Source organism: Xenia sp. Carnegie-2017, unplaced genomic scaffold (genome assembly GCF_021976095.1).
Source record: "Xenia sp. Carnegie-2017 unplaced genomic scaffold, XeniaSp_v1 HiC_scaffold_21, whole genome shotgun sequence".
Lineage (NCBI taxonomy): Eukaryota > Metazoa > Cnidaria > Anthozoa > Malacalcyonacea > Xeniidae > Xenia > Xenia sp. Carnegie-2017.
This window is the reverse complement of record NW_025813484.1, coordinates 9370302-9381809: the sequence shown is the minus strand read 5'-3', so window position 1 is coordinate 9381809 and position 11508 is coordinate 9370302. Positions and strand designations below refer to the sequence as shown.

Below are 11508 nucleotides of genomic sequence, written 5' to 3'. Positions count from 1 at the left end.
GATGAGCGGTTAGCTCAACTGGCCGATGTTGGGCGTTTATTCGACATCAATGACCTCCGGTGCACAAGATCCTTGGTTCGCCCTCACAACATTACCTGGCAGGTGTACGAGGCGGATGTGGAAGACAGAAAGTCGAACTGAGGAACGAGTGCCTGGAAGTAAGAAAGGGATGATTAGGGCGTTCTGTTTGCTCTTGGTTTCCTGACTTTTCAATTTAGAAAAATAACCCTGATCAGGAGTCATAGTCAAAAAATTTGAGCAAAAGACTTAGTTTTTTTAAGAGTGGTTTTTTGCATGGGATCCTATCTTTTTTTTTCTTCGCTCTCCTTCTCATCGGAGAGCGTTTTTTTCTGAATTTATACTAAGTGTCGCATTCCATTCTCGAAAAGTTTAGTAATAGAAATCCCATTTTTGTTCTATTAACCAGCACTATTTCCTTATTTTCCTATTTCTTATTCATCCTTAGCATAGTTACATCTTACTCCAGACAGGGTTCGAACCTCCACTTTCAACCTCGGAAGGTTGTGTCTATCCACTAGACCAGAGAGTTCGTTGAAGACACCTGGTCATTTTAAAGTGCCATTCCTACCTTGAAGTATTTAATGCCAAAAAAAAAAGACCATTGAAGGTCTCGAATCAAAATTATAGCAGAACACTTCCAGCTAAAGATAAAGCAACAAACCAAAAATCATATTCGTAGTCGAGTGTTGATATAAAGACTGAAAAAGTATTACAAATAAATACATTTATATTAATGTTAGTTTGGCAATACAATAGCAAAACATCTATAGTTACTTATGTCTTCTTTTGAAAAAGATAGAGAAAAGTAATAAGTCTTTCAAAAGCAGCACGTTTTCTTACGGCTAAACCATGCAGATTTCTTTTAGCGGCTGCTGTCGATATTAGCTTTACCAGCCCAATGGCACTTGCCGTAGTTCACTCGTAGTAATTTAACTCGTAATAATTCCGCTTTGATAGTTTCTTCAGAATTGTGACCAGGGATATAACGGGCGGAAAGCGAATTCTTAATATAAATATCAGAGCCTCTGCTTTGATAGTTTATAATTTGCGTGCAATCCACGCTGAGAATATCTGTCAGTTATCGGCAAATTCTTTCCCAACATCAACGTTGACGTTTATCTAAACTTCTAGCTGTTGATCGGTTTATATACCCAAATTCTTTTCGACAAATGCTCACTTTGTCAAATTCAATTTCATCGTTGTTCTGCCATTGCACTTGCTGTCGTTGTTTTCTGTTCACCTGTTGGTTGGGCTGTTGAGATGTAACATGCTTTATTATGAATGTATCGTACACAGGTGATTCCAAAGAGTTCTTTCTTCAAAACGATTCTTTCTTGAGACTTGATGTACGACTATCACCACCACAAACACCTAATTATAAAGAGAAATACACAAAAAAATTACATTTTTTCTAACTTAAGACTAACACTATCACGAACAGCAAGACTAAGAATATAACCAAGGCAAAGAGTTAAAGTAACACCAACACTATCACTACATAAGTCTATCACCAGCCCTAAGACTACCCTAACATCAGTACCAAGACTGACAATATCATTAACACCACTACACCATATTCCAATGCACCCAATAAACTTACCACTAACCAACTTGATTTTACTCTCAACCTTGGCTAATAAGTGTTTAATAATTACAAAGAAACCTATATCCCACCATAGAAATCATTTGATAGAAATTAAGTAAATAAAAAAGCTTGAAATATCTTTGAATCCACTATTTCAGTTGACATAAGGAGATAAAGTGTATATCATTGATAAAGTTATAAACAATCTGCAATTTGACAACAGTTGAATTTATCACTCACTTACATGCTACATTTCAGCCAAAACGTCTACAGTTTTTGTAGATGTTTTAATTCACGTGTGTAGGAAAACAAATATACATGAAACCACATGAAACGAACTAGTATGACATCATATGTCTAAGATTTCTTCTACTGAAATACAAATATTCGGCAATATTTTCAGGGAATGGTAAACAAACCGTTAATATTTATTTCTTATGATCATCAAAACCATCGTACCTTGTACCAAAAAAGGCAAGCCGTGAGACTCTCTTTGCTTTGACAAATCGACAACAGGTTTGCTGAGTTCGTGGAAGACTTTTTCAATACCTTCAAGACAAATAGTCGTGTATTTGACAAGTTAAGCTCACTATGATGCTATAAATCTCATTTATTCGACAAATATTACAATATTGTACATAATACTTACGATAAAGAGTGTGTCAGGAAGAAATTATTTTAAACATGGCGCGTGAAGGATCGGCAAATTTAGTGCCAATTATCAAATGTAATTGGTTAAAATAAGTCACGTGTTAAGTTTGAGCTAAGAAGCTAAGAAGTGGAGGGTGAATGATATAAGTGAAGGTTTGACATAAAGTAAACCAAGAACGTTTTTTAGAAAGCATATTTACATACAATGTTACAGATAGTGCCCACAACCTTGACTTTCTATCCTCACTCCCATAAATTTTCACCACCATCACTTATCTTCAACAATTATGCAAACCCAATGAACTCAACAAACTGTCAATACCTACATAACCTCTGGGTATTCTTGTATGCAAATAATTGCTTTTATAAGTATAAGGGCAGATGGTATAAGATTTGCCAAACTTTTAATTAATGAATTTGAATGAAAAGATAAATATATTTCACTTCCATACATCACTACTTATCTCCATCTTTCAGATCCTTTTCTATCTTGTACGTTGACATTAGAAGACTTGATCAAGCCTTAAATTTTAAATTAAGGAGACAGAAAGGATTCACTGTCATGTTTCTTTAAGATGTATGAAACATCAAGTAATAGTTCTTGTCCATCAATGTTCTCTTTCCCTGATCTTATTACATTCAGTGATTTGTTTGCCATCATGGAATCTACACAGATTTGAAAAGAAATTGGTCAATTTTACCCTTACCAAAAACACTGGGTTTACAAGTGTGAAATGATTAATGTTTAATATTTCGGATGAAAAAAACTTCATTTGTGAACAAGAGAAAAATCTAGCTAAGGTGTGAGAAAACAGTTCATCAAGTAATACAATGTAAGTATTACAATAAAAGTATAAATGGCCAAGGATGAAGCTTAAATTTGTTCTTGCTGAAATGAACAGATCCAAACCAAGAATTATTTGAGTTTACTGCACTACCCAGTAATAATATGAATTATACTTTTAAAGATAAACATTTCTACCTTTTTTTCTGATTCGAATTCATTTTAGTGTGTCTTCGTGGGCAAGCTTTCCTTTTGTGACCAAAATCTCCACAAATATGACATCCTCTTGTTAAACTAGGAAAAAAACCTCGAATATAAGATTGTGTAAAGAAAAGTTGGCCAATGAAACTTTTTTAATTACTGATTTATTGATCCACAACATTGCAAATGAAATGAGAGTAAAGTCACCTCTTTAACAATCATGTCCAGGGGGTTTGCAGGATTTACATATCTCGCAGTGAACATAACCTGATAATTAAAATAAAATGTTTGCAAAGAATTTTCAATGCAATTTTGGCCAATCAACATACCTTTCTTTACACATTTCCCACAAATAAGACGATGCTGCCAAACATTGTTATGCTGTAATAACAAAATAACACAAATATTGCAAAATGTTCGATGGAAAACATGATTTGCTACCAGGGGCATTTCTGACCCCAATATGGATTTCAACATCAACCCACTTCATTTTCCCTGTTTGTAGACAATGACTGTATGTTGTAATGAGGCCCTACTGGGGAGGTATGGCAGGTGTTAGTGTAATATGTTCACGGAGTTTCACACTTTGTCTGAGCCCTTACTGATAGCAACTAGCTAGCCAGTGAGTATTTTGAAAGGGTGATTTCAAAAAAACACTATTTTTGCAGCATACACAGTAATGTAACATTGCTTTCATGTGTTTTTGAAATTAACTAATTTCAGTTGTTCCTTGGGCCCCCCCTTTTTAGCTAAAGCCTGTACCCCCTACCAGTACCTATGTTTGCTACTACACACTACCTTAGTAGGACAATCGTTACATAGATCACAATGTAAATTCTCTTTGCTGAAATATTGTTGACATTTGTCACAAAAACTACAAAAAATATCAGAAACAAAATACATGGATATAGAAATGTTATTTACTTATCATTTGGTGGTAGAATGATGGTCTTTAACAAGACATTCGTGAACTCTCTGACAGGAGATAGTTTTTTTGTTTTGAAATGCTTCTTGTAGAGTGGATGATTGTCATAATCAACCTAAACAAATAAATTACCAAATTCAATGGGGGAAAGAACAATGACTTTGACAAGAGCTTCACAAAGTGTAATAAACTTATCAAACCTTAAAATCGCACATCTTAAAGAATGGTAATTCTTTGGTAATGTGTGATTCCATGAAGTAAGGAAAAATCCAGAAAGTTCACAAGCAAGATAAATGGTAATCATCTATAATAAGTAAATAAAATACAATAAAATAAATTAATATTTCAGAAAATCTTTGATATGCAGTGGGCCAGTAATATCAAACAGAAGAACTATTCTTTAAAATACTTTACCATACCTCCTTCTTTCACATAATTCAAAAACAAGCTTCCAAAGTTTTTTTAGGGATACTGGCAGCACTTGAACCAACCCACCAAAAGGTGGATCCAAAATAACCATTAGAGAATTGGGTATAGAATTGTATAAGAACTTCTTAAATCAAACCATTGCATGGTCTTCTTCAAAAAAATGATGGTTGAACATGTTATAGTGAATAAAATGGCTGTCTTTATGAAACTGGACCTGTGAATTGAAAAAATTATTTTCAATAGTATCATGCAAGGTTTGTAATGAATTTATAGATTAGGGCAAATATATATTTCTAGCATTATACTCTCCTACAGGTAGGAGCTGAAACAAAATCAATCTTTTGCTTAACCCCCCCCCTCCCTGATCACTTATGCTGTCCATAACTAAAAGAGTTTTTTTGAAACAACAATAAATTGAAACTATGATTTCCTCAGTGCCCTCTAAACAAGTATTCTTTAACTTACATGTCTATGGTCTATATCCAATAAAATACTGTCAATCACACCAGCTTTTCTAGTTTGAATTGCTTCATGTATTCTACACAAGAACCATCATATAAAAAAACAAATAAAACAAAAGGTATTTAATTAAAAGTAAAAGAAAACCTCAACATCTAAATATCCATTAGAACAACATGGTACATGGTTTGGATGAAATTTGAACATACCTAGGAGTACCTACATAAATTATCTTCTGGTAACCAAGAGTTTGAAAAGTGTTCAAAAAGAATTCAGTTGCATCATTATTAAAGAGATATTGCTAAAATAGAAAATACAACATCATCACAGTCACGACATGCTATGTATTTAGTTAAACATGAAAACATACAGCATGTGATTTCTTGTTTTCTTTTAGCTTCAAGAAACGACTTGAATTTTTGATCATTTCATTCGTTACATTACATAAAATTTCGTGTTTTGCGTGTTTCTCCATTTCTTTAGGTAGTAAAAATAGATCACAGGTATGACAGTAAGTCCGTTCATAGTCATTTAAACTTTTGACTATCTTTAGTCTTTTGCCAAGTTGCTTAGCATTCATTAATGGTTGTGATGCTTCTATGATCTTTTGGTGTGCCTCAATGGACACATTGCTTGGAGACTCATCTGCCCATTGAAAAAAGCTACATTCTTTTCGATCATGACAGGCGGAGCATGCAAAAAATCGTCTTGGTGGTTTAGACTCAAAATATCTTTTAAACATTAACATTGGTCCTTCAACAAAAACTACAGTTAGATTCGCTGACTAGAATACTAATCAAAACACATGAAGATCTATAAAGTATTTTAGACACCTAAAGTAGAAACATGAAAAGAGGAGATGAAGAAGCCTAGGAATGTAAAAATATAACAAATATATTTATTATAATTTACCATGTGGACACCATGGAGTTTGGTAGTCATCTTCGTCAGATATGAACACTTCAACTCCGAATCTTTGACATGATGGATGCATAACAATAATAAATTTAGTGTTTTTTTCCAGTTTTCATTAACTTGTGAATTTATATTATTATTTTAATATTGATTTTTAAATATTGATCAACATTGTGCACTTCGATTGTATCATGTCAGCAGAAACATTGAGCAGAAATAACACGACACGATGGACACGAGTGTCGCGAGTGGATAAAATACTCTCTAACTGTTTTTATCAACCAATGACAACTACTACACGTTGTATCAATAAGTAGCAAACCTTATCACTAGCTATCCCTGTCATATACTATACAAAATTTAAATGGAACGATTACGATAAAAATACTTAAGATAATCATCAATCATTGGTAAATGAATGTGCACTGGTCGTCTTGCTCATAAAACATGCTACAAAGCTTTCTTTCTCTGAAAGGAAAGCTAAACTATTAAATCTGTATGTAACTAGACACATGTGAAATGGACTAAGCTTCATTGTTTCTGGTAATCACGCACTTCAAATAAGAATTTTTTGACGAGAACAGAAGGTCCAAGAGTGTCGATCTACTCTTGTTTCTTCAAGTGGATCGGGAATCCAACCCAATAACCATACAATCCCTACTGCAGGTCCCAGGCATGGCCACCCTTTTTTCTTATTCTTTAGAGTGCTTCTCTAAAGATGAGGGAAACCGGCGTATCGCCGGAGGAAAACCCTCAGAGATCCAACAAGCTACGAAAGCCAGTCGGTGGATGCACATTGCTTGGGATCACCTCATCTATTTTTACTAGTTATCTTTACAAAAAGATTGTTTACAATTTTAAGGCCTTGATTATATGTACAAATTTCATTAGGCTGCCTTTATCTTTACAAAGTTGTTGAGAAAGGTGACTTAGGCAATATACATCCTTTTAAAAAAAACCGTAACCTCCGATGTACGCCATTTTTAGGCCGCTTTCAGCTGCGCCATTTTTCCCTAAGCGCATTCTTAGCTAACCCTGTTGATCAGTGGCATGTAATAACCGATTTGAACATCTACCTACGAACTACTCTGCACAAAAATAAGTAAACCATACCTTTGAACGATGAGACACCTGTAAAGCAACGTTAGTACCCGAACCGAAAGGGAACCTAACGAATATGGAACCGCCTCCCTGGGCCCTTATACTTTACCAAACGGCGTGCCAACCAATCCTTCTTGTGTCCAACACTCGATCACCTAGGTACCAATTTGGCACCGTTTACGTTATTCCTACCTGGAACTACATTAAATGTATCGGATAAGTTTGTCTCACTGTCTATCAAATCATCTTCCATGCATAAAATAGATGAAGATGTTCGATTTGATTTCGAGACGATCTAATCCAATACATCATGAATAATTGAACTATATTTCTTCTCTGAACTATTTTCTTCAAGTTAAATAACAGTGAGTTAATTAACTTCGACATGCCAGTGTCATAACATTGATTTTGACATCTATTTAGCAAAAGCAATGCCGGGTTTCATGCACCTATTATTCTGTTTCGTTGTTTATTAGACCAACGTTGCATATTCGTCTTGATGATGCAAATCACTCATTTTTCTCTAAAAATATTTTTAAGCACTTTGACTTGTTTTATTCATTTTCAAGCGTCTGGTGAACATTTCAAATTTTGCATGGTTCAAAATTCAAACAATTCGAACTAAACGTAAAAATGATTTATAAAGCATCATCAAGCAAGAATATTTCAGACGTTTATAACTTTAGATTAATTTAATTTGCGCTATGCAGCTTGCATGCCGGATTGCGCCATGTTTTGATCCGAAATTTCTTTTGTTATTTTAACGTGCAATCTGTGATTCGGATTTCGCCATTTTTTGGACCGTAATTTTCGCCATTTTTTGGACCGTAAGTTTGATAACTAAATATGCATATGATTCAGTTTTAAGAAGTATAATATGTAAGATAATAAACACGACCAAAACTCAAAGAAACCCATGCTTATTTCCTTGAACTTAGGTTTGTGTATCCTGGTGATCAAAACAACGAAAAACTTATAAAAACCGACATCAGACATGTATATTTTACCTTGCACAATGATAATCTTACATTATAAGACACTTTGATCAAAGTTTCCGACAATATAAGATGTATCATCGTTTTCAGGCAAATGTTTCAACGGCAAAAAGCACTACATCACATGCACAAAACTAAAAAAACAACACTAACAAGAATCAAAAGAACAACTAACTTTGTTATACACTCAGACAATGATCAATCATCCTCCTGTTAGTGTAGATCACCAGGATTTTAACTAAAACACTATAAACCTGCTACCTTAAACGTCGTCTTTGGTCTTCATTCGTAGATTAAGGTATAACGATGATGTAAATCCACGATAACGATGATGTAAATCCACGATAACGATGATGTAAATCCACGATAACGATGATGTAAATCCACGATAACGATGATGTAAATCCACGATAACGATGATGTAAATCCACGATAACGATGATGTAAATCCACGATAACGATGATGTAAATCCACGATAACGATGATGTAAATCCACGATAACGATGATGTAAATCCATGACAACAATAAAGTGCACGTAATCCACGACAGCTGTGAGTTAATCTACGATGACTATATGACTGTGATCGGACGACAATTATGCTTTGACCCACGACATACATGATACAATGATGCCATATATGAATCATAATGTGCCAACATTGCATTCTTTTTTCACTACAAAACAAATGAAAGGTTCAAGATAACACGAAATTCTTCAAAATTCACGAAAACTGCACAGTCATTGACAATAACGTGACACAAAAACCGTTAATAAAACTTCAATAATATTATAAATTATACTGTGAAAACTTATATATTCTGTGTAATGTTATAACAATTAGTGAAAAGAAGTTTTTTCAAGACAAAACGTTCCCAACAAATAACATTGCTTTTTTGCGAAGCAAATTCCCATTTACAACATTATCTTCTGCTCGTAATGTAGCCAAAAAGCAACTATAAAGATAGGTCAATAAAAAAATACACATGAATTACCTATAGGTTGGTCGTCATGAGCAACCAACTGCCTCTTCAAAACTTCCAGCAGTGTTGTGTAAGGTGGTTTTGTTCATAGGATGAAACATACTCTGACAATCAACAAATGAAGCGTAATGTTTGTTGATAAAGTGGAAATTACTGAAATTTAAAATGATGTAATCCACGACAACCACGATGTAATCCACGACAACCACGATGTAATCCACGACAACCACGATGTAATCCACGACAGCCACGATGTAATCCACGACAGCCACGATGTAATCCACAATAACCATGTTGCAATAAATCGATATAATACACCACCATTCTAACATTCCTTATCTACAAAACAATGAAGTTCAAAAAATTAAACGAATGTATTTCAATTTGACAAAAAAATAACGTATATAATGAATCAAAAGCTTTTTAGCAACTCCCGTTACATTGCTGACTGTCCTTGCTCAAAACTCATGATAATTTTATGTGAATTAGTTGGAAGACTTTCTAGATCTAGTAATAAAATATCACCAAAAACCAATAATCCAATTTTGAAAATTTATTAAAAGTTAAAAGTAGAATAATTTTTTATTATAACGTCATACTGTCTAGTCTACTCATAATGTAACCAGCTTTGCAGAAACTGTAAGTAATGATAAAACAAGTAAGGTATTAACAAGAAAATTTAATACCTGTAGATTCTTCGTCATAAGCAACCAACTGCCCCTCCTAAATATACTTCAGTTTTTGAAGAAAAATTTCTGAAATGAAAAATCATTATACTATTATTACTTATTACATCCATCCACCTGAAACGATCGCTTGTTTGGTATCGAACAGATAAAAACACATCAACAACCACTTACCAAAATATATTTTAAGCTTTGTGGTATTAGGATGGATAATTTGTTTCCTGATATTGAGTTTATAGTTCACCATAGCAGTTTTTAAACTTCCACACAATGTCATCACCATGATTATTAACATTTCTATTATGCAGCATAACAACCATAGATAGACAAAGCACCATAACTCATCATGGCATTAAATGCATGCTTTTTGCTAAAATTTAGGTGACAAAATATTCAAGTAAGATTTAATGTCAATATAAATGTCTGTGCGTCATCTAATTTTCATCTTACCTAACGTCCATCCTATATCTTGGGCCAACTGCAGCATCTCTAGTGATATACTTGTGCACACTTGGTCGAAAATTACGCGCAAGTCAAAAACAACAGAACAAAAAAACTTTCGACGATAGCTAGGTTATTTACATCTTAGTCTGAATTAATTTGTTCAAGAGCTTATTGAGTTAAGGTAAGTTATACGAGACGATTAAGTCGTGTCCTTCACGTTAGACGATAAAACCCACAAACAGAAAGCAACAATGTAAAACAAAATTATATCTGCAACAAGAAGTCTTCAAAAGTCATGCATGGGCTAAAGTGTCATGCAATGTATTTACAAGTATAGTTATAGAGTCCTTAAATCTTTGTCTTGCATTATTTCATCTTGCTGTCATTTTTTCTCTCTCATTATTTCATCTTATATTTCGTCACAATATTACTTTGTCATCTTTTTTCTTGCACTGTTTCACTGTAATTTTACTTCAATAAAATAGTAGTGAACTTTGTGTTTGAATTTTTGGTTTTTTTTATTTGTTGATTTTTCTATGGAAATTTCTGACCTGTCGAGAATGACGAAGGACCTCAAAATCGAAAATTCTGCGATTGAAAAGTGCCTCAACAACGGAAGACGCTACCTTCCAAGAATCAATGAAGTGCCTCAACAACGGAAGACGCTACCTTCCAAGAATCGACGAAGTGCCTCAACAACGGAAGACGCTGCAATTGCAAAATCGACGAAGTGCCTCAACAACGGAAGACGCTGCAATTGCAAAATCGACGAAGTGCCTCAACAACGGAAGACGCTGCAATTGCAAAATCGACGAAGTGCCTCAACAACGGAAGACGCTGCAATTGCAAAATCGACGAAGTGCCTCAACAACGGAAAACGCTGCAATTGCAAAATCGACGAAGTGCCTCAACAACGGAAGACGCAGCAATTGCAAAATCGACGAAGTGCCTCAACAACGGAAGACGCTGCAATTGCAAAATCGACGAAGTGCCTCAACAACGGAAGACGCTGCAATTGCAAAATCGACGAAGTGCCTCAACAACGGAAGACGCTGCAATTGCAAAATCGACGAAGGCCTCAACAACGGAAGACGCAGCAATTGCAAAATCGACGAAGTGCCTCAACAACGGAAGACGCTGCAATTGCAAAATCGAGGAAGTGCCTCAACAACGGAAGACGCTGCAATTGCAAAATCGACGAAGTGCCTCAACAACGGAAGACGCTGCAATTGCAAAATCGACGAAGGGCCTCAACAACGGAAGACGCAGCAATTGCAAAATCGACGAAGTGCCTCAACAACGGAAGACGCAGCAATTGCAAAATCGACG

The 11508-nt window shown here is 34.7% G+C and overlaps 1 protein-coding gene and 1 pseudogene across 2 annotated transcripts in view; both read right to left on the bottom strand.

Moving 5' to 3' along the window:
- The window catches only part of LOC124443551, an 8624-nt pseudogene extending 1975 nt beyond the window's left edge, over positions 1–6649 (bottom strand).
- LOC124443729 (fibroblast growth factor 8b-like) overlaps positions 1–6946 on the bottom strand; it is a 23166-nt gene extending 16220 nt beyond the window's left edge. For both annotated transcript variants that reach the window (XM_046994240.1, XM_046994241.1), the window contains exon 1: positions 6936–6946. The gene's annotated coding sequence lies outside the window, so the exon portion shown is untranslated. The remainder of the gene's footprint in view (positions 1–6935) is intronic.
- Positions 6947–11508: the final 4562 nt, after the last annotated feature.